General features: G+C 42.8%; 1 protein-coding gene across 3 annotated transcripts in view; it reads right to left on the bottom strand.

The window, feature by feature from the left end:
• LOC124555142 (elongation of very long chain fatty acids protein AAEL008004-like) overlaps window positions 1-25050 on the bottom strand; it is a 913230-nt gene that overhangs the window by 324474 nt on the left and 563706 nt on the right. The gene's annotated exons all lie outside the window — the stretch shown is intronic.

The following is a 25050-nucleotide window of genomic DNA, read 5'->3' as shown; positions in this document are numbered from 1 at the left end:
ATGCATTCTCATTCATTGCAAACCGCTTTGCCCACAAATAGACCAATAACAACTTTTTCAACTGTAATAGACTGCGTTGTGAAGATTCTTACTGATAATTAGTCCTCTATGAATGAATTTTTGTATCCTTCACTATTTTATTACACATATATTGTAATTTATATAATTTCTCCTCTTGAAGATTGTTATTATTACTATTATTATTATGATCCTGATGTGACCATTGAAACGGATAGAGGGTGAAATCAATAATGTTTCATTTAGAATATGGCTTCTGTTATATCGCTTTAGAGCTTCCGTGTCTCCATTATATATCCGATGGTTCATTCTGTACTCTTTGACTGCGCGCCCTACCACCTTTCGTGGGTTACTAGTGCTTAATAGACTTCATTTGCATACGAGAGAAACAGGGTCCAAATCTCCGTCTGACCAGTACGACCTTAATTTTCTGCCCCTTCTCCAAATCTCTGGAAGCGACTGCCATGTTCCTCTTAGTTTCACTGAGCTGTTGTCTTATCTCTAATGATTTCTTCGTCGGTGGGAATACGTTTGTTGGAATATGACCTCTTAAGGCCGGTAGCTTTTTAAATTGTACGTCGCTAAAATGGTCTGCGCTTGTAAATGTTTATAGTTTCTCCTTCTTTCGCTATTCTCTGCAGCCCATGTTCTGCGCCAAACGAATGAAACGACAATTGACCATCGCAGTTGAGAGCTGCAAATGGCATATGATCTAGTCAATAGACACACGAGTCTTAGACAAATGTGCACGTATTTGGCACTTTACGCGGAAGATATCTAGAAGATCGCCCACTCAATCGTACGTCGTGCAATAGGATTTTAAGCTAAAGAAAAGAATACACCGGAGCCTGTAGCAAGTTGAAGGTTCGATTCCCTCGTCTCATGTGGTCAGATGGATTGATCGGCTGCTGGTGAGTGGTGGGTAAGTTTATTCGGGTTAGAATCACGTTATTGCTCATCAACACTGAACGCCTACAACATGATAATTTCACCATTTATAGTAGGAATCTTCTCTGCTGCTTTTAGACTGATAGCGTTCCCACTAAAGCACATGGTTCTGAAACTGGATGCTATGACGCTTATATTAATGTTGGTATGTGAACAGGGTAGCGTCTCAGTTCAGTAGGCTTTATAGAAAGCAACGAACCTTTTTTTATTATAGTCACGATGTGTACTACTGTCTGTGATTTATAAAGTGTTTCTTTCCGAGAAACTAAAAAACATTCAAAGCCCCGCTAGGTGAAGTGATTGCCTGAATGAACACAATGGTACTAAATCTCACAGAATTTAACAAGATGAGTAGTAAACACAAATAATGGGTCTAAAAGCACATGATGAGGAAAAATAACATATGGATATCAAACAACCATCATCGCGTACCAAATTTTAAGGTATGTAAGTTAATGAAAATACAGTGAGGTGTCAAAAGTCACAGGATAGCGATATGCATATATACACATGGCGGTAGTATCGCGTACGCAAGGTATAAAAGGGCAGTGCATTGGCGGAGCTGTCATTTGTACTCAGATGATTTATGTGAAAAGGTTTCCCACGTGATTATCGCCGCATGACGGGAATTAACAGACTTTGAACGCGGATGGTAGTTGGAGCTAGACGCATGGGACATTTTATTTCGGAAATCGTTAGGGAATTCAGTTCTCCGAGATCCACAGTGTCAAGAGCGAGCCGAAAGTGCCAGATTTCAGGCATTACCTCTCACCACGGACAACGCAGTGGCCAACGGCCTTCACTTTACGATCGAGAACAGTGGCGTCTGCGTGGAGTAGTCAGTGCTAACAGGCAAACAACATGGTGTGAGATAAGCGCAGAAATCAATGTGGGTCGTACGACGAACGTATCCGCTAGGACAGTGCGGCGAAATGTGGCGTTAATGGGCTATGGTAGCAGACGACCGACGCGAGTACAGGACGACATCGCCTCTCCTGGGCTCGTGATCATATCGGTTGGACCCTAGAAGAGTGGAACACCGTGGCCAGATGAGCACCGGTTTCGGTTGGTAGGACCTGATGGTAGGCTTCGCCTTTTCCCATTTCTCTACAGCGTCGGCGGGTTTTGAAAATATTAATGAAATTAGGTAGCCCAATGCCTTTCCTGACGCCACCACTCCCCGTGGGACGGAATGTGTGTACTCCATCTGTCGGCGTCTAGCTTAGGCCTATATGTCGTGTTCAAGTGAGAGAATGCGTTTTTTTTTTTAATGTTTGCGTAGCGTGCATCTGAGGCAGGACGTGGGTAGCAGTCCGGTATTCACCTCCTTGGATGTGGAAAACCATCTAAAAACCAAATCCAAGCTGACCGGCTCACGATCCCTCGTCGTTAATTCGCGGGGCGGATTCTAACCAGGGCAGGCTTGCCCTCCCGAATGCCGGAAGCGGCTATCCAGGCAGGTCACTTTAATGAATCAAAATCAGGAGCTTACGCAAAACAGAAATTATTGTATCTCTGGGCTGCAGAAAGATCTCCTGTGGCTCTGATTTACAGACCTTTAAGGGAATTTACAACCAGATTTTGCGTAATGACCAAACTCTGTATTAAAAGAAAAAAGAGAAAAAAACTACTAATGAATGCCTGTGTTCGTTACGTCTGTGATGTTGTACTCTGTGATCATATTTCACCTTCATATGCACAGCTATCCTGGCTGCATGCAGGCAAGGACGGAGATTTTCAAATACTTTGTCTTCTCTACTTTGTTATCAACGTGCACTTTCCCTCATCTCTCTCATCGACGTTAACGCTCTTGTCCGAACAACATGGCAGAAACACTCGTTCCCATAAGAGATTCTGTCCCACTCTATCGTTCAACCACTTTCTCGAAGTCCTCAGTGGCAGGAACCCGACTGTGGAATACCTCCTTTATTATAGTACAGAACTGAATAACATCTCCAGCTTCTGAAGACAGTTAATCAGGTATCTACTGAAGCAACAATAATGACTACCATTGTCCCTGTACCCCTGTACATCCTTCTTTCCAACGTGATCTGCCCCATTTCCCAGTACTCCTAGCTCGTGCAATCTCCTTAAATTTCCTTTTCTCTGAACTCGGTATACTAGAAAACATCTACGTTGTACCCCTACAATTTTTTTTATATCTGCCACTATTAATATCACTATTAGTGGTACCAGCAGCAGTAATAGAAATGCTGGCAGTATTATCATTATTGGTTCACAGTCAGTATTATTTGCTCACATTGTCTCCATAGACACTCAAATGATTGTAATATTATTTGTCATATTAAAATTGTTATTTATTAGGTAATTATGACGTAAAGATGGTACTGTATGTGTGAAACCCTGGTAAGATGTGAGGGTTTGATGACCCTAATCACATCATGTTAAATAAATAAAATAAAAATAAGTAACGATTCTCATTAGATATACATTAGCTCTTTAATTTTCTCCACTTTGGTAATGAACTGTCTCAGCTGGTAAGCTACTAATTGTCTGCTGTCATAAATCAGTCACTTATACATGTTTATCTACAAAGTAATTTAAATAGAAAGAAGTAATTTCCATGGATTAGACTGCATCAAGCTAGTGTACATTCAGCACATAGAGTTGTTGTTGTGTGCTCACAAGAGAAATAACAAAACTCGTAAGTGTAAACTATTAGTGAAATGTAGAATTATCATGCTTGTGCTGGTGTACGCTCTATTATTTTATTAATGTCATGATTGCTGGGATGTTATTGCACTATATGAAATCCTCAAATCATGACACTGTGTGTGAATAGTAATAATAAAGTACATATTTATCAAATTCGGACAAATTATCTCATTTATTCTGATGGTATTACATTTTCTTGGAGACATATGAGTCTCAACTTTATCTTCGATAAAAATAGAAGCTGAAGTAATGAACTAAACTTGGACACCAGACCGGTACTTTTCTTCTCTTTTGTTGTTGATCTCATTTTGTTCATTATTGTTGGTTGCATTTGTTCGGGGCGGACGTTCCATGACATCTGTTCAGGTTCATCGTTGATCCGTTCGCTCAGTTTTATGTTTTTTTACTTTTTATTACAGAGGGCAGCTAACAACCCCCCCCCCCCCCCTCCCCCCCCCGCCACAGAATACGCTGCGCTGAGCTACCGTGCCGGTTATACATGAGCCGCCGTCTCATACTTACTTTCCTTTCCTTCATTTCCATAAGCGGATGTCTAACAAGTATACCCTCAGTGCATTGTAACTACGACCCCTGTACAGACTACCATGGTGCAATTCCCTCCCTAACACACTCTTCAGTTCAAGCCTTGCTTCAGCCCATTTTCTCCTTCTTCTGTCGTCAGTATTGTCGACGTTCTCCGATATTGGAATAGCACCTCAGCTTTGTATATAATGGGGAAATCGTTCCTATACCTCAGGCGTAGGTGATCTATTGACCTGCCTAGTAAGCAGGAGATTCGGTTTTAAGTCCCGGCCTTGGCACAAATTTTAATTCATTACTTCAGCTTCTATACTAATCTCACTTGTATTTGAATAATTTTCTAGTACACATAAATGAAAGGGTGATACAATCATTTCTGAAAGTATAATCTACTCTACGTGTAACTCTACACAGCAGCTCCCTTCAAACTGTCTCTGACGATGTTGTCAACAAAATCATTCATCAAAGTGTTGGTTGTGGCTTCCAGCGAAAACAGATAAATTGATTGTCTTTCGAAAAGTAACAACCAGGAGGCAGTCGGACCGCACTAACAGACGGATGGCGAAGCATAGCGGCATCACAAAGACAAAACGACTGTAAATTTTAGTGGCGTGGCAATAGTGGCATCACTCGAGAAACGCCAACTTATTGTGTTTTCGTATATAACTTCTGTGATGCCTTTCGAATTGCTCCAGTTTCATTGCATATGGAAATATTAGTTAATGCATCCTGGCCTGTATTATATAGCAACGAATCCCAGGAAACCGACGTACAATTTCAGCAACTTTGATAATCATAACAACCGCGAGACCAGGGGTTCCTTGTAACATAACACTCAGCAATCAACACCGGTCAAACTCTGATATTTTGTCGATAGTGGTCTAGCTGAGCTGAGCTGACTAGAAGTACCCTACCGACGGTACTGTCGCAGTTGTCATGCTATTTCCTTAAATCCCTTCGGCAGAATGCGGATATGTTTCCTTCAATAAGCCACAGACGTGATGACCCGACGTCAGTGTTGTATACCTACTTGTATATTCCGAAAGAGGTACCCTATTTGTATCAAAATGTAGTGCGGATGTTTCTTAAAGCGTCAGGGAAGTTAAGAAGCGCAGCAACTAAGCACAACACTCTGGATCTCGTGAATTACAGGACCGCGCTAAGTTACCCATGGGCGTCGTTTTCTTTACTCTCCTTAAGCATTTTTAAAGTTTTAGTTCTTAATAGGGCACCCGTCAAATATGTTTCGCAATGTATGTTTTAAGTTAAGCCAAGAATGATGAGTGCAGGATGAGCGGTTTCTTTCGCATTAAATTAATATCAATGTTTTGTAGAGCCTATTACAGGATTTGGTAAAATATGATTAAAACGTCTGATAGGTAAAAAAAGAAATTAAAATATCTTATCCAGTATTCTTCAGATCGACCTTAACGTGTTACTTGAACTAGATCTCTGATCACCAAAAGACTTTCTTTTGTGCAAAAACGGAAAACTTTTGTTTAGCGTTGGCTTGTCGCTACAGCACTATTTTCTTGAGGACGCCATCGATTATCACGTACCAAGTACCATATCGTGATAATATCAGAATATGAGAAAATATAACTGTGGAGAATGAGCGATAGCCGGCCGGGGTGGCCGAGCGGTTCTAGGCGCTTCAGTCTGGAACCGCGCGACCGCTACGGTCGCAGGTTCGAATCCTGCCTCGGGCATGGATGTGTGTGATGTCCTTAGGTTAGTTAGGTTTAAGTAGTTCTAAGTTCTAGGGGACTGATGACCTCAGATGTTAAGTCCCATAGTGCTCAGAGCCATTTTGAGAATGAGCGATATAAATTCTCAGTCATAAGCAGAGCGAAAGTACACAACTTAGTTCACGCTGTTTTAATTTATACATTTCTATGTCAAACAAACGTGCAAAAGAAAATGTTATTCGGAGTGTAGACGATTTTTAATGTACTGTATGGGAAAATATTTCGTACATTGTGGTGAAATAATTATTCTATGACTAGTTAGGATAAACGACGGTAATCGAATTGCAGCACGAGGTAAAATTTAAATGCATAACGACGCAGAAAGAGATAGCCGAGAAGCGTCCGCTGGAGAGTTCGATGAATGTCCTTTTTGTGCGAATAATTAATGAAAATTATCTGTTTTTTAAAACGCTAAAATTGCGTTAATAGTGTATAAAAGCCAAACAGATGCTGGTTAAACGCGTCGAGTGCTGTTTGTGCTGCGAGTAAATAAATGCCGAATTACAACGTCTCAGTAACTGAACATTAAATTACTGTGATTACTTTACTATGAGACAATTCCTAGATCACCTAAGTAGTTATCTATTTCTATCTTCACTTGTATTTTACACTTGCTTTGTTAAAAGAAATGGTCACTGGTAAGTCATGGCTTCTTTCTGAAGATGAATTAGTCGAAGATCAGTGTTTAACATCTGGTCGATGTTATTAAATGTTTGAAGGCAGGAGAGGGCGGAAAGGACCAGCGCGGTTTTTTCCGAGGAATTATTTAGCCACCATAAAAATTGTCGAAGAATTCTGGTTCACTGTCTTCTGTTGTAACGTCAGAATCCAAAATCAAATGTTTTAAACTCGGTCCCCTTCAAGGCGACGAATTTTTCTAGCACCTTATACAATTACTACTTCAAGCTGTCCTCTGCGTAACTAAAAATGTTGTGCTGTGGTTTAGTCTCCAAATTTAACTGCAAGTTTCTCTCATAACTGGCTGTGAGCCTCGTTTCATAGTTTGGTGGAGGGCAAGACCATACCACCTCCGAGAGTGCCATGTTAAAGAGGGTATTCTAAGATACTGTAAAGCACTGTAACTATCTCAGGTTTGATGCCTGGTCCTCTTTATTTTAACTCTCTGTTACGCTGGTTACCAGAATTCAGCAAATCCCAAATTAAAGAAACTTATAGTAATGCCTTCTGTGAACATCTTTTAAGTGGGATAAAATACTGGCCACGCAGTGTTATATACAACTCGCAAGTTGTAAGATTCGAAGGACTGAGAGCGGAACAGCTTTTGAGAAGGAAGTGAGACAAGATTGTAGCCTACCCTCGATATTGTTAAATATTTAAACAGAGCAAGAAGGAAAGGAAACCAAGAAGATATTTGTAAAGGGAATTAAAATATCCAGAGAGGAAAATAAAAGCGTCAGAGTTTCTCGATGATATTGTAACTCTTTCTGAAATAGCAAACTCAGTAAATGCTGCGAATTTAGATTAGAAACTGAGACACTAAAAGTAAAAGAAGGATTTTGATATTTGTATTGCAAATAACTGACGGTGGCAGAATTAAAGAGTATATGATATTTAGATTGGTAATAGGAAGAATAACTGTCCTTAAAAAGATCTATATCCGAATCACGCTCCAGCTACTGCCGGGACTGGGTGCTGACGAGTCCTCTCCATTTGGCTCGGTCCTCCCACCACTTTTCTTCCTCCACTTGCTGCCAGGTCACACCTCTCCTTTCAACAGACATTCTCACTCCCATTTTCCACCGTGTTCTTGGGCGCCCTCTAGGTCTTTTCCCATCCATCTTAAGTTCTTCCATAATTTTGGGGAGTCTCTGCCCATGCATCCTCTTAACATGCCCATACCATCTTAATCTCTTTCTTTCAATTTCTTCTCTCATACTTTTTTGTTTGAGGTCCTTTCTAATCTCTACATTCCTTACTCTGTCCATTCTTGTTTTTCCCTTAACTGCTCTGAGAAATTTCATTTTCCCTGCTTGCAGTCTGCTCCAGTCCCTTTCTGTCACTGCCCATGTTTCTCCACCATAGGTGACAATAGGGATGTAATAATTCTTATACATAAGGAGTTTTGCTCTTTCTGAAACATCATTATTCCAAATCAGATGTTTTATTGTTTGGTAGAAATTGCCTCCCTTCTGTAACCTCCTATTAATTTCGTTAGTTATTCTTCCATCCCTAGATATTTCACTCCCTAAATAAGTGAAACTTTCTACCACTTTGAGGACGACGGTTCAATCCCGTCTCCGGCCGTCCTGATTTAGGTTTTCCGTGATTTCCCTAAATCGCTTCAGGCAAATGCCGGGATGGTTCCTTAGAAAGGGCACGGCCGATTTCCTTACCCATCCTTCCCTCACCCGAGCTTGCGCTCCGTCTCTAATGACCTCGTTGTCGACGGGACGTTAAACACTAATATCCTCCTCCTCCTCTATCACTTTGAGGGGTTCTTAAAAAGATAAACAAGTTAATACAGAATAAAAATTTAAGTGTTATAAAGTCTTTTCTGAAGCTGTTTTTAAGGTATGAAGCCTTACATGGAAGCGAATCGTGAACGATGAAAAGTACAGGCAAGAAGATAACAGAACCTTTTAAAGTGTGGTGCTGCAGAAGAATGCTGGAGATTCGATGCGTCAATCAGATAACTAACGAAATAGCGCTGTATTAAATCTTGAAGAAAAGAGATTTATGGTAAATATTGACTTAAATAATGGATAGCTTGACAGGATGCATCCTGGAGCATCAGTGAACATTTAAGTAATGGGCTGCTTCAAACCAGTCTTCAGAATTAAGAACATTCTTATGCAGCTCATACCGTGAGTGATTTCAAAAATAAATCAAAAATTTTGTATAAGTCAGAACACTAAGACCGACAGTTTATTTTTCTTTTATAAAGAATTTTAGACTGCCCAAAATTATATAAAACCACAATGCCAACTTTGTTGTTTCTGGCACAACAGCAGTTGCAGGGAAGTCACCAAAAGCATTTTTTGTATCATTCCTACCAATGGGTACTGGTGCCAGTAAATAATGGACTGATTTTACGTTCGACAGTTGGTAACGATGACATCACCTCAATGTACACTGTGTGAACAGTCGTTGTATTTCGTGGCTGCGAGCGCCTGCTTCCGCTGTTCCGACATTCAGTACCCTCTCATCACTGCAGGAAACGCAACTGGCTGCACTTTTATCCCGAACAAGAGATACAATTCCAATAGCCTGTTTTGCCGCACAGTATCGTATTTTGTAGGAGAACTACTGCATCTCTTCCTAAAAAAATTATCATCATTGTTTATGCATAATGTTTTTGTACTATGCTTGTGCAGCAGAAGAGGCTACATATTTTACATTCTGAACGGTGCCTCTAATATGTTCCTAACGGAAATAAGACGAAAGAATAGGAAACTGGTGTCATAGATACACGTAGCAAACGCTCGATTCAAACGCATAAAAGAATGTACGTAACAACAAAGTTCATCAGTCGAAACATGCATAAATATTTCTACATCGCTTTCAACCTTACAGTCATTTTCATTAGCTCTGCACAGAAAATTAAGAAAAAACTACATTAAAAATAGACATACGAAAATACTACATAGATGAACCACACAACTACACAAATAGCTGGGGCCGACACACATGTGGATATTTCACAATTTTTTTACAACAGATCTTATTCTTTTATTTAATTTATGAAATAACTGTTAACATCTCTGCAGTATTTTAAGGCTTTCTTCGCATTACTATAAGATATATTAACTTTGTCCGCCTGCTTAGCTGGGTGGTAACGTGCTCGCCTCCCATGCAAGCGGGCCCGGGTTCGATTCCCAGCCGGGATGGAGATTTTCTCGGGGACTGTGTGTTGTGTTTTCCTCATCACTATTTCTTCCTCATCACCGGAGCAAAGGTCGCCCAATGTGGCGGCGAATGGAATAAGACTTGCACTTGGCGGCCGAGCTTCCCCGGCCAACGATGCCATACGCTCATTTCTATTTTTTTATCTTAACTTTAAAGCTTGTATGTAAGACTTATTTAAGTGGTCGAACAGCCACGCCTGAGTATTTAAGCACTTTTAAAGACTAGCACTAGCCAGGAGCCTCAAATATGTGCTGACGCTTTACATTTTCTGAGGCAGTCTTATACCAGTATTCGTCCCACTGTATCACTGTTCAAGTTCATGTAGTTTAGGAACGTACTTGTGTAGTTTATCAACGTAGTAACTTCATATAGCTATGTTTAATGCAGTTGTCCTCAATTTGATTTAGCCGGCCGTGGTGGCAGAGCAGTTCTAGGCGCTTCAGTCCGGAACCGCGCGACTGCTACGGTCGCAGGTTCGAATCCTGCCTCGGGTATGGATGTGTGTGATGTCCTTAGGTCCGTTAGGTTTAAGTAGTTCTAAGTTCTAGGAGACTGATGGCCTCAGATGTTAAGTCCCATAGTGCTCAGAGCCATTTGAACCATTCAATTTCATTTATAAGACAATTGAAAGATCTAGTCAACACCAGCATAGCCACAGAAACATTTAAAAGAATTTTGACTGTAATAATTTACCTTTTCTGTGCCTAACACGGTAAACATGAGCAAAATATTCTCTTAATCGAAAAACAAATAATAAAATTGTACCACATACACATTGGCCCGCATCCTTCTGTTCTAACTTAACGGAAAGTTTAACTTAGGAAGACAATTTTGTAAATGTTCTGATTGCAAGGTATTGTTGTTAGACGATCATAAAATTTATCAAAGAGGAAAGGATGTCAAGTCTCCAATTACTTTTACTACAGTCTTATATCCATGTGGTACGCAACACACGGAAAAAAGGCAAACGTTGTGTTCCGATAACTACCAGCATCTGAAGCAGAAGTAATTGTGAAAGTCAGAATGTAGTCAGACAGGTGTTTTACCTCCAAAACATATAGGATGATGAAAACGTCTAGGAAGATGAATGAAAAGAAAAAAAATCATTGTGCCTCGAGACGGATGATTAACTATTTTAACCTAAAGTAAGTCACGGTACGCTGACAAAAACCAACATGTATGTTAATAACGCAACGTGACGAGAGAGCATCATCTTCAATAATGAGTACTAGTCCTATGCAACTAGTTCTGCTAGAAAGAGAAATATTCGGAGCAAAGTAGGTGGAGACTAGAAGATTATAATGTACAATTCATAATCAAATATTGTGCCTTTTGTAGCGTTACATTGATTTACTGGTTTTCAGTAGGAGACGAAAAGCATACTTGTCGACGTCATTATTAAAATATTTTCCTGGTATAAGCCATAAAGTATTTAGAACTTCTTAAGAGGATAGTAAGTCAGAACAAAAACTTTGAACTACAAAACTAAAAAAAATTGGATTGATAGTAAATGTAAGTATAGAACATAAGCCCTTATTTCATTTTACTAATCGCAATGAAGGGCAAGGTTCAAATGGTTCTGAGCACTATGGGACTCAACTACTGAGGTCATTAGTCCCCTAGAACTTAGAACTAGTTAACCTAACTAACCTAAGGACATCACAAACATCCATGCCTGAGGCAGGATTCGAACCTGCGACCGTAGCGGTCCTGCGGTTCCAGACTGCAGCGCCTTTAACCGCACGGCCACTTCAGCCCGCGAAGGACAAGGAAATTAGAGGCTAACTCAATAAGCAAATAAATAATATCAGAGTGTTTAGGGCACGAATTACTTAGACCAGCTCAAAAGAATGTCGGTGTGGTTCCTCTTCATGACACAGCCGAGCCTTTCCCGTTATTCAGTACAACTAGTGTTACCTCTGAAATTGTTTCGGTGTAGACGTAACTTTAAGCCATACAACACAAAATAAATACCGTCATTCGCAGCGCTATTGCCTCATTCAGAGCACCAAATACACACCATCGTGCACATTGAGTCTAATCTCAGATAATCTGCACTGACATCCACAACCAACATATACTTTTTTCGCATTTTGTTTGGCATCGACAGAGGGACACCATATACAGTGTCTCTCTGTTGTCATCCAATCCACCTGCTTGGCTTTCCGGTATACCCCGCTCCAGTATCACTGAGTACCGCGCGATAGAGCTACCAGGGAGCGTTTAGTGAATGTAAGACAGTCGTGCCTCTCGTTCTTTTGTGAATATCTAAAATCCGTTAATTTATCCATACAGATATATGCAAAGCGAAGAATTGCAAAGAGATATCACACTCAACAAAAATTAACCATGGCGGCAGATTCCTCCAGATGTACTAATAAATTTTCATTTAGTAATAACCGGCAAATAAACATAATCTAACCCTCCAGTGAACAGCTATAGTTCTGATCTTCATTAGATATTTGCAATGAAGTTTATAGCTGCGGAAGTTGTCGGCCACACGACGTCGAACCAACAACAGTGCCAGCCAGCATTGGAATAGAATGCCTTTGCGATCAGTTGATTACAGGAGTCGCTGGCCAGTGGCATATTTTATGAATCACAATTCATTAGTTAATTACAGGATAAACGTAAACTCCTTCCACAGACAACTGCTGGTCGATAGATACCGACCGACCGCCGTGTCATCCTCTGCCAGTGGAGGGACGTTGGGTCAGCGCACCAGCGCACCGCTCTCCCAGCCGATCTCAGTTTTCATGACCTAGACCCACAACTACTCGGTCATGTAGATCCTCTGTGGGCATTATGAAGCTGAATGAAACCCGTTCCAGCCCTCGCACCAAGGAAAAATCTCTGACCTTACCGGAAATCGAAACCGAGTCCTCGGCATGGCAGGTAGCCGCGCTGACCATCCACGTATGTAGGATAAATTAGGATGAACATTTGTTTTTAATACAGTGTGGCGACTATGTATAGGCCTCTTTTTTTTTTTTTTTTTTTTTTTTTTTTTTTTTTTCATCAGTCTACTGACTGGTTTGATACGGCTCGCCACGAATTCCTTTCCTGTGCTAACCTCTTCATCTCAGAGTAGCACTTGCAACCTACGTCCTCAATTATTTGCTTGACGTATTCCAATCTCTGTCTTCCTCTACAGTTTTTGCCCTCTACAGCTCCCTCTAGTACCATGGAAGTCATTCCCTCATGTCTTAGCAGATGTCCTATCATCCTGTCCCTTCTCCTTATCAGTGTTTTCCACATATTCCTTTCCTCTTCGATTCTGCGTAGAACCTCCTCGTTCCTTACCTTATCAGTCCACCTAATTTTCAACATTCGTCTATAGCACCACATCTCAAATGCTTCGATTCTCTTCTGCTCCGGTTTTCCCACAGTCCTGAATTAGTATCTCTTATTGAAGGAAATAGTGCGCATATAGTATTAGGAACGGAAAGTTGGTTAAAACCGGAAGTGAACAGTAACGAAATCCTAGACACAGAATGGAATATATACCGCAAGGATAGGATAAACGCCAATGGTGGAGGAGTATTTATAGCAGTAAAGAATTCAATAATATCCAGTGAAGTTATTAGCGAATGCGAATGTGAAATAATCTGGGTTAAGTTAAGTATCAAAGGTGGGTCAGATATGATAGTCGGATGCTTCTATAGACCACCTGCATCAGCAACCGTAGTAGTTGAGCGCCTCAGAGAGAACCTGCAGAACGTCGTGAAGAAGTTTCGTGATCATACTATTGTAATAGGGGGAGACTTCAATCTACCAGGTATAGAATGGGATAGTCACACAATCAGAACTGGAGCCAGGGACAGAGATTCTTGTGACATTATCCTGACTGCCTTGTCCGAGAATTACTTCGAGCAGATAGTTAGAGAACCAACTCGTGAAGCTAACGTTTTAGACCTCATAGCAACAAATAGACCGGAACTTTTCGACTCCGTGAATGTAGAAGAGGGTATCAGTGATCATAAGTCAGTGGTTGCATCAATGACTACAAGTGTAATAAGAAATGCCAAGAAAGGAAGGAAAATATATTTGCTTAACAAGAGTGATAGGGCACAAATCGCAGAATATCTGAGTGACCACCATCAAACGTTCATTTCTGAGGAAGAGGATGTGGAACAAAAATGGAAAAAATTCAGAAACATCGTCCAGTACGCCTTAGATAAGTTCGTACCGACTAAGGTCCAAAGCGAGGGGAAAGATCCACCGTGGTATAACAATCATGTACGAAAGGTACTACGGAAACAAAGAAAGCTTCATCATAGGTTTAAGAGTAGTCGAATCATAGCTGATAAGGAAAAGCTGAACGAAGCGAAAAAGAGCGTAAAGAGAGCAATGAGAGAAGCATTCAACGAATTCGAACATAAAACATTGGCAAACAATCTAAACAAGAACCCTAAAAAGTTTTGGTCATACGTAAAATCGGTAAGCGGATCTAAATCCCCTATTCAGTCACTCGTTGACCACGATGGAACCGAAACAGAGGACGACCGAAGAAAGGCAGAAATACTGAATTCAGTGTTCCGAAACTGTTTCACTGCGGAAAATCGTAACACGGTCCCTGACTTCAGCCGTCGCACGGACGTCAAAATGGAAAATATTGAAATAAACGATATCGGAATTGAAAAACAACTGCTATCACTTAGTAGCGGAAAAGCATCCGGACCAGACGAGATACCCTTAAGATTCTACAGTGATTATGCTAAAGAACTTGCCCCCTTTCTATCGGCAATTTATCGTAGATCGCTGGAAGAACGTAAAGTACCTAGCGACTGGAAGAAAGCGCAGGTCGTTCCCATTTTCAAGAAGGGTCATAAATCAGATGCGAATAATTATAGGCCTATTTCGCTTACGTCAATCTGTTGTAGAATAATGGAACATGTTTTGTGTTCTCGTATTATGACGTTCTTAGATAATACAAATCTCCTTCATCATAACCAACATGGATTCCGCAAACAGAGATCATGTGAAACTCAGCTCGCCCTATTTGCCCAAGAAATTCACAGTGCCGTAGACACTGGCGAGCAGATTGATGCCGTATTCCTGGACTTCAGGAAGGCATTTGATACGGTTCCGCACTTACGTTTAGTGAAAAAAATACGAGCTTACGGAATATCGGACCAGGTTTGTGATTGGATTCAGGATTTCCTAGAAGAAAGAACACAACATGTCATTCTTAACGGTTCAAAATCTGCAGATGTAGAGGTAATTTCGGGAGTACCGCAGGGAAGCGTGATAGGACCTTTATTGTTTACAATATACATAAATGACTTAGTTGACAACATCGATAGCTCCGTGAGGCTATTTGCAGATGACACGGTTGTCTACAAGAAAGTAGCAACATCAGAAGACTCGTACGTACTCCAGGAGGACCTGCAGAGGATTAAAGCATGGTGCGACAGCTGGCAGCTTTCCCTAAACGTAGATAAATGTAATATAATGCGCATACATAGGGGCAGAAATCCATTCCAGTACGATTATGCCATAGGTGGTAAATCATTGGAAGCGGTAACGACCGTAAAATACTTAGGAGTTACTATCCGGAGCGATCTGAAGTGGAATGATCACATAAAACAAATAGTGGGAAAAGCAGGCGCCAGGTTGAGATTCATAGGAAGAATTCTAAGAAAATGTGACTCATCGACGAAAGAAGTAGCTTACAAAACGCTTGTTCGTCCGATTCTTGAGTATTGCTCATCAGTATGGGACCCTTACCAGGTTGGATTAATAGAAGAGATAGACATGATCCAGCGAAAAGCAGCGCGATTAGTCATGGGGACATTTAGTCAGCGCGAGAGCGTTACGGAGATGCTGAACAAGCTCCAGTGGCGGACACTTCAAGAAAGGCGTTACGCAATACGGAGAGGTTTATTATCGAAATTACGAGAGAGCACATTCCGGGAAGAGATGGGCAACATATTACTACCGCCCACATATATCTCGCGTAATGATCACAACGAAAAGATCCGAGAAATTAGAGCAAATACGGAGACTTACAAGCAGTCGTTCTTTCCACGCACAATTCGTGAATGGAACAGGGAAGGGGGGATCAGATAGTGGTACAATAAGTACCCTCCGCCACACACCGTAAGGTGGCTCGCGGAGTATAGATGTAGATGTAGATGTAGATGTTTCACTACCATACAATGCTGTACTCCAGACGTACATCCTCAGAAATTTCTTCCTCAAATTAAGGCCAGTATTTGATATTAGTAGACTTCTCTTGGCCACTTCTCTTAACCACATGGTAGGCCTCTACCCTACGTTTAATGATTAACACAAACGCGACCTATATTATGATTGTCTAGAGATAAGTAGCCATGCCGTTCCTTGTTTTTAAGAAAGCGATTTATGGACACGAAGAACTTTAGTTTCTCTCCTGAAACTCCAGTTAAAAAATGTTTTCGTTTCTCGTTTAGTTTCACGTACTAATGCAAGATAATGCCCATGTAAAGGAGAGAGAATTCGACAGAATTAGACTTCAAGTATAAGGGTAATCTGTTAGAGCCTATGACATGTAAATACGAGGGCCGTTCAGAAAGTAACCTCCGGTTGATTTTAAAAAAATACACCAAGTTAAATAAAAATATTTTAATATATACATCTTACAACGACATCTTTGCACTATTTTTCTACATAGTCTCCATAGCGATTGAGGCACTTATCGTATCTCTTCACAAGCTTTGAAGTTCCTTCTGCATAAAAATCACCCGCTTGTGCCTGGAGCCAGCCTGTGACCGCATCTTTGAGCTCTTCGTCGTCATCAAACTGCTGTGACCCGAGCCATTTCTTCAAATGCATGAAGAGGTGATAATCACTTGGCGCCAGGTCTGGGCTGTAAGGTGGATGGTTGATAACGTCCCACTTGAAGGACTCAAGAAGGGCCGTTGTTCTGCGAGCAGAGTGAGGACGGGCGTTATCGTGCAAAAAAACGATACCGGAAGTCAGCATACCACGGCGTTTGTTCTGTATAGCCCGTCGTAACTTTTTTATTGTTTCACAGTACACGTCTTGATTAATGGTCGTACCATGTTCCATGAATTCAACCAACAACACCCCTTTGGCATCCCAAAACACCGTTGCCATCAGTTTTCTGGCAGAAAAATCTTGTGAGGCTTTTCTTGGTTTGGTAGGCGAATTTGAATGTGCCCACATCTTTGATTGTTCTTTTGTCTCAGGGTTCACGTACTTAATCCAGGTTTCGTCACCGGTCACGATTCTGTTTAACAATGGTTCTCCTTCGTCCTCATAACGTGACAGAAAGTCTAATGCAGAGGCCATTCTTTGAGTTTTGTGGTGGTCGGTAAGAATTTTGGGCACCCATCGTGCACAGAACTTACGGTAACCCAATCTTGCTGTCACTATCTCGTACAAGAGAGTCTTAGAAATCTGTGGAAAACCAGTAGACAACTCCGATATTGAGAAACGTCGATTTTCACGAACTTTTGCATCAACTGTCTGAACGAGTTCGTCAGTCACCAATGATGGTCTACCACTCCTCTCTTCATCATGAACGTTTTCTCGTCCACTTTTAAATAAACGTACCCATTCACGGACAACTCCTTCACTCATAACTCTTGGTCCGTACACGGCACAAAGCTCACGATGAATAGCTGCTGCAGAATATCCTTTGGCTGTAAAAAACCTTATGATAGCACGCACTTCACATTTGGCGGGGTTTTCTATTGCAGCACACATTTCAAACTGCCACAAAAACTAAACTAGCGCAGGTACGACGTTCACTCGACCACGGCTTGATGCCGACTGACCTGTTGAGTGCGTGAACGCACAGATGGCGTCGCTACTCCCCCCACAACCCGCACTGTGACCAATCGGAGGTTACTTTCTGAACCGCCCTCGTATTTTGGGTTAACACCACGACACGATATGAAATGAAACGAGAACATGTCATCAGTAGTAGGTGTGGCAAATGGAAGACGTATGGTTTGTTGAGGGTATTCTGAGAAAGTGGGGTGCATACAGGGTGTTTCACAATTCATGTTACACACCTCTAGAGGTTTTAGAGGAGACTTGGTTGATTAAGTTTTACATAGGAACCCATGGCGGGAAACATCATCCAACGACGCTACAGAGCGTTAAACTTATAGGCGGCGGCGTCTGTAAACGTATGTATATATGGGGTGATTCCGTAATTATGTTACGAGGGGGAGTTGGAAAATAAGTTTCCCCTGTCGACTGTGGTCAGAGTTGTGTGTGAAAGAAAAAAAAAAAGAGCCATTAAAGATAAGACATATCTTTATTTTTCTACGTAATTTCCAAGTACATTGAGACATTTGTCATACCGCTTTATAAGCTCCCAAAAGCCTTCCAGGAAAAAATCAGGGAGTTGCATACGGAAGAAACGTTGAACGGCTTGTTTGACGTCAGCATTGCTACCAAAGCGCCTTCCGCCGAGAGTCTTCTTCAAAGCAGGAAACAGATGGAAGTCACTTGTGAGGTCGCTCCTGTCCGATCCCAAGTTCTGCCGCTGCTCCATCGATGGTGATACGCCGGTTCTCTTTAATCATGTCATCCACCTTCCTGACATTTGCATCTGTAGTGGCCGTGAGCGTCCGTCCAGGTCCCGGTATGTCCTGCACTTGCTGACGTCCATCACTGAATTGCTGGCACCATCTCCGCACCATTTGCCTCGACATCACACCTGACACATACACCTCAACAAGGTGGTTATGAATTTCTGTGACTAATACTCCACGTGCCCATTCATAGCGGATAACAGCTCTCACTTCTGCCTTTGACCACGACTCCAAAACGCACCTTCTCTCCATAGCTCCTGGAAAAGACTGAGCGGATGGCCTCCGCTTTGCGCAGGCACTGCGATAGCTCCATCTGCTTGATCGCGGTCGACCCAATGGTGTATCGGTGTCTTGCACGTGCGCCCTCACCTGCCGTGTCGTCTTTCGCCCATATCGCACAACTCTGCCCACAGTCGACAGGGGAAACTTATTTTCCAACTCCCCCTCGTACAAACGTTCTACGGTGGTGGAGAAGGATTTAAGTATCAATTTGAGGTAAGGGCCCTGTACTGGGCCGGTCGAAGTGGCCGTGCGGTTAAAGGCGCTGCAGTCTGGAACCGCAAGACCGCTACGGACGCAAGTTCGAATCCTGCCTCGGGCATGGATGATTGTGATGTCCATAGGTTAGTTAGGTTTAACTAGTTCTAAGTTCTAGGGGACTAATGACCTCAGCAGTTGAGTCCCATAGTGCTCAGAGCCATTTTGAACCCTGTACTGGAAACGAACGAGTGGAAAGTTATAAGCGAAAATCGTTCTGATGCCTTTGACGGCGGAATACAAGTACCGGTACCGTTGTTACTAAGACCGTAGCGTAGGCAACTTTCAGAGGTAGTAATACGGACCAAAATAAGGAAAAAAATGTCTAGTAAACATGGATTCTAAAATGCATACCTGAGGAGCTATGAGCACTTGTTCATCTTCGCTACTGTGAAACACATTTCCTCTCTTGCTTAGCTCTTACGGTATTAGTTTTACAGCCCACGTTTACTGCATATTTTTTCTTATTTTGGTCTGTATTACCACCTCTGAAAGTTGCATACCGTACAGTCTTAGCAACAACAGTACCAGTACATGTATTACACTGTGAGAGGTAACAGAACGATTTTCGCTTATAATTTTCGACCCTTTCGTTTCCGGCACATGGACTATTATCTCAAATTGAACATTTATCCTCTTCCATCATTCCAGAAAGTTTGAAAGTTTTTAACCTCATCACGGAATTACCCCATATACAGGGTGAGCATTGATAAAACAGACAAACTGCAGGCACAGATTAATGACTGGAAATGGAGGAAAAAGGGTCCTATGAACATGTGTCCGGAACTGCATCATTGCCACTGTTGATGGCGTTGACGAATGAAAGTTGCTCTGACCACGTGCTGTTTGTTACTTGTGTGTTGCAAGTTGTATAATTGACGCAGCGTACTGTAAGCAGCAGAATTGTCCGGTATTCAAGTCGGGAATAAGGTTAGGTGGTGTTCGTGTACGGCCAAGTAGATGGAAACGGTCGAGAGGCAGCACGGCTATACTAGAAGTACCCTCGCAGACACCAAGCACATCACACAACATTTCAAGCCCTTTTTGGGGGTTTGTGTGATCATGGGTCCTTTCAGAGAGACGAACGTGGAGGGAGGTGGCGGACTGTGCGACACCACATTTGGAGGACCGGGCTCTACTAGATACTGAGACGAATCCTAGTAGAAGCTCCAAGCAAGTGACCTGCTAACGTGGTGTAAGCCAAAACACGATTAGTTATATCCATTCTGCTACTTACAGTACGCTGCGTCAATCACGCAGCCTGCAATACACAAGAAACACACGGCACGTGGTCAGAGGAACTTTCATTGGCCGGCCAGAGTGGCCGAACGGTTCGACGCGCTACAGTCTGGAACCGCGCGACCGCTACGGTCGCAGGTTCGAATCCTGCCTCGGGCATGGATGTGTGTGATGTCCTTAGGTTAGTTAGGTTTAAGTAGTTCTAAGTTCTAGGGGACTGATGACCAAAGTAGTTAAGTCCCTTAGTGCTCAGAGCCATTTGAACCATTTTTTTGAACTTTCATTCGTCAGCGCCGTCTTCGGTGGCAACCCGTTTTATTAATGTTCGCCCTATATACATATACACTCCTGGAAATGGAAAAAAGAACACATTGACACCGGTGTGTCAGACCCACCATACTTGCTCCGGACACTGCGAGAGGGCTGTACAAGCAATGATCACACGCACGGCACAGCGGACACACCAGGAACCGCGGTGTTGGCCGTCGAATGGCGCTAGCTGCGCAGCATTTGTGCACCGCCGCCGTCAGTGTCAGCCAGTTTGCCGTGGCATACGGAGCTCCATCGCAGTCTTTAACACTGGTAGCATGCCGCGACAGCGTGGACGTGAACCGTATGTGCAGTTGACGGACTTTGAGCGAGGGCGTATAGTGGGCATGCGGGAGGCCGGGTGGACATACGCCGAATTGCTCAACACGTGGGGCGTGAGGTCTCCACAGTACATCGATGTTGTCGCCAGTGGTCGGCGGAAGGTGCACGTGCCCGTCGACCTGGGACCGGACCGCAGCGACGCACGGATGCACGCCAAGACCGTAGGATCCTACGCAGTGCCGTAGGGGACCGCACCGCCACTTCCCAGCAAATTAGGGACACTGTTGCTCCTGGGGTATCGGCGAGGACCATTCGCAACCGTCTCCATGAAGCTGGGCTACGGTCCCGCACACCGTTAGGCCGTCTTCCGCTCACGCCCCAACATCGTGCAGCCCGCCTCCAGTGGTGTCGCGACAGGCGTGAATGGAGGGACGAATGGAGACGTGTCGTCTTCAGCGATGAGAGTCGCTTCTGCCTTGGTGCCAATGATGGTCGTATGCGTGTTTGGCGCCGTGCAGGTGAGCGCCACAATCAGGACTGCATACGACCGAGGCACACAGGGCCAACACCCGGCATCATGGTGAGGGGAGCGATCTCCTACACTGGCCGTACACCACTGGTGATCGTCGAGGGGACACTGAATAGTGCACGGTACATCCAAACCGTCATCGAACCCATCGTTCTACCATTCCTAGACCGGCAAGGGAACTTGCTGTTCCAACAGGACAATGCACGTCCGCATGTATCCCGTGCCACCCAACGTGCTCTAGAAGGTGTAAGTCAACTACCCTGGCCAGCAAGATCTCCGGATCTGTCCCCCATTGAGCATGTTTGGGACTGGATGAAGCGTCGTCTCACGCGGTCTGCACGTCCAGCACGAACGCTGGTCCACCTGAGGCGCCAGGTGGAAATGGCATGGCAAGCCGTTCCACAGGACTACATCCAGGATCTCTACGATCGTCTCCATGGGAGAATAGCAGCCTGCATTGCTGCGAAAGGTGGATATACACTGTACTAGTGCCGACATTGTGCATGCTCTGTTGCCTGTGTCTATGTGCCTGTGGTTCTGTCAGTGTGATCATGTGATGTATCTGACCCCAGGAATGTGTCAATTTAAGTTTCCCCTTCCTGGGACAATGAATTCACGGTGTTCTTATTTCAATTTCCAGGAGTGTATTTACAGACGTCGGCGCCTATAACTTTAACGCTCTGTAGCGTCGTTGGATGACGTTACCGGAAATGGGTTCATATGTGAAACATGATCTACTGAGTCCCCTCTACAACCTGTAGAAGCGTGTAACATAAATTGTGAAACAGCCTGTGTAAAGAGACCACAGACGAAATCCTTGTTAAATAGACGTTGAAGGAATTCTATGACGCATCGCTAGGATTGTAATAGGCCGGTACATGTCCATAAGTAAGTGTAGTGGAGATGTTCATTTGACGTAAATAGGAATCTTTGGAAGGAAAGCAACATGTTTCTCGCAAAAACTTTTTCGATAAATTTATAGAACGGTATTCTGTATCCAAATCTATACTTTGCAAGCCGCTGTGAAACGCGTGACAGAGGGTAATTCACATTGCACTATTTATTTGAGCTCTTTCGCATTCGATTCGCATATGGAGTGCGTAAGCTATGACTGCGTTGATAACTCTATGCGTGCTGTAATTAGACTAATTTTAATTCTCGGTCCCCAACGAGGTGACAGAGCGAGGTTGCAGTATATTCTTAAATTTCTCACATAATGCTGGTTCTTGGAACTTTTTAAATGGGCTTCCACAGTGGATTTTGGGCCGTCTAACAATTCTGCTGGCTCATTGGTAAGGGAAGCATCTGAATGAGGTAAGAGATAAGGGCGCGTAACGACGCCCGTAGGATGTCATTTTCCCCTGGTCTCTCAGCCGAACCGAATAGGACCGGAGATAGCTATTATTGGCTTCCGCGAGCGCAATAGAGCAAGGCGACTGGATTCCCGAGCAAGCGAAGCCACCTTCGATTTCCTATCTCGCCGTTCGGATTAAGGTTTCCGTCTACCCTCCTAAATTTCGTCAGAGGAATGCCGGAACGACTCCTCAATATAGGCCACAGCCGGGTCCTTTCGTGAAAATTGTCGAATTCGAGCGGGAACACTCCGCCCTCTAAAAATCTCGCTGTTGACACGGAACAGCACTCAAACATACTGCTAGCTTTCTGTTACATGTATCACATTGTTAATTATTGAATTTCGTAAGAAGTACTATGATTTGATCGATACCGCTATCTTCTTAGATAAAGCTTCATGCGTTAGCCACATAAGATATATTTTGCTTCCTGTCATTTCTCAAAAATATCGCTTTGACGCCTTGAACTGATGATGCTGTCATTTTTATAATTCACCCTCTATAACAGCATAGGAGTGAACCCAAAATTGAAACCAGTGGAACTCGCTTTGTGATGTCTCCACAGCTTCCAAAAATCCTGTAAAGGATAAAATCATTTCATCTTACACTTACGTTGCTTCATTCTTGAGAACATTTGTCTTATTGCACCATAGCGAGCTAGTTTCCGACCTTGTTGTCTTTTTCAAGTAATAACTGTAAAACATGTACTTGAAACGGTTTTGTCCTTTTGCAAAATACATAAATTTTCCCAGTGAAGCATTGAACGAAAAAGCCTAAAAGTCTGATAACACAGCGCTATTTCAGTTTAATTTTCTTTCAAAAATAGAGTAACAGAATTAAAATTAAACTGCTCGGGCAGATTTGGGTCACACTTTAGCACATTTACCACATATTTCTGAGGAACTTTAAGTGTAGATATGAACGTGCTCTGTATCACTACCGTCATATTTTCGGAATGTATCGAGTAGTTTTGAAAAAATATGTACCTCCTTTCTTTAAAAATGCAGTTGCTTCTGTAACACAATAGCCATGCAACATAATACTCGCATCTCTGCATAACACCATTTGCTGAAAATTTCTTTTCAAAATCTTTAACCGATGATGTTATGTTAGGGAGAGGAAGTTGAACTTGCTTTGATAGCCGTACGTGTTAAAATGCACCTTCTTCCGGAGCAAGAAGGTGTGCCGGCCCGAATCGAATCTGCCCCGCGGATTAATGGGAAGGGTCGGTGTGCGAGCCAACCTGGCTGTGTTTTTCAGGCGGTTTTCTACATCCCACTAAGCGAATAGCGGGCTAACATACCAGTCCCACCTGAGTTACACGATTCACAAACGTCTAGAAAACTTATGCTCTCTTTAGTTATACGAACGACGCCAGACCCGTTCATAACCATGCCGACCCTGCGCCGAGGGGGGTAAAAGCCATAAGAAAAAGAAGAGGGAAATGTAGGATGAATCCTATAATGTTATGACTGTCACATTATTACCTGTTTTTACAACACCAGTAACAATAGTTTCATAACTTCATGACAGATTAAAACAGTGTTCCAGCCACGCAGATTTAGTTTATTCATGGCTTCCCCAGGCAGCTTAAGATTAACGCCGGTGTAACTCGCTCAATACTGCGACAGCCTGAACCTCTAACTATAATTAGTGCTCCTATTACTTTTATATAGACGAGTCGTTAAACGCCAATTAATCTTCGCTCTTTGATGCCGTGAGCCCTTTATCAGAGACTGACAGTTGACCACTAGCGCTGAGCAACCCTAAGTTAGCACTCTAATCGGATTCAGTCTATAAAATCTGAGCTTATATTCACGGCGAACATGGCATTAGAAAGCCGTTACAGACTCAAGTACGTCTTTCGATCTTCCAAATGCCACAGCTACTTCAGTCCTTAAACCAAAAACAGTGGAGAGTGAAGTTTTGACAATGACAGCCACTTGTGCTGGCGAAACGTCACAAAAATTACCAAAGAAACGTCGGCAGAAGAACTTGAGACGGAAGCTATCAAGCAGTTTGTAAATCAAAAGCAGTTTCTTGTCAATTACAGTAACTTACATCTTATGGATGTGATGCTGAAGATAAATTTAGAGCTAAGGCGAAAGTACATAAAGCAAGTTCGAAAATTAGGTATGACCTCTATCATCTACAAAACTCCTCATCTGCTGTTCCACGATTTTGAGTCTTTCCATACATTCTCCATGAAAGGCGAGGGAACTTCCAGCGTTAATATGTTTGACAACTTGCATAGATGAAAACGTGAAGTTAATTTCAGAGGAATCCGTTCACAGCTATGCGGATTGCTTCTACACTACTGGCCATTAAAATTGCTACACCACGAAGATGTCGTACTACAGACGCGAAATTTAACCGCCAGGAAGAACTTGCTGTGATATGCAAACGATTAGCTTTTCAGAGCATTCACACAAGGTTGGCTCCGGTGGCGACAC

The sequence above is a fragment of the Schistocerca americana genome, chromosome X, assembly GCF_021461395.2.
Source record: "Schistocerca americana isolate TAMUIC-IGC-003095 chromosome X, iqSchAmer2.1, whole genome shotgun sequence".
Lineage (NCBI taxonomy): Eukaryota > Metazoa > Arthropoda > Insecta > Orthoptera > Acrididae > Schistocerca > Schistocerca americana.
This window is presented reverse-complemented; position numbering and strand designations above follow the sequence as displayed.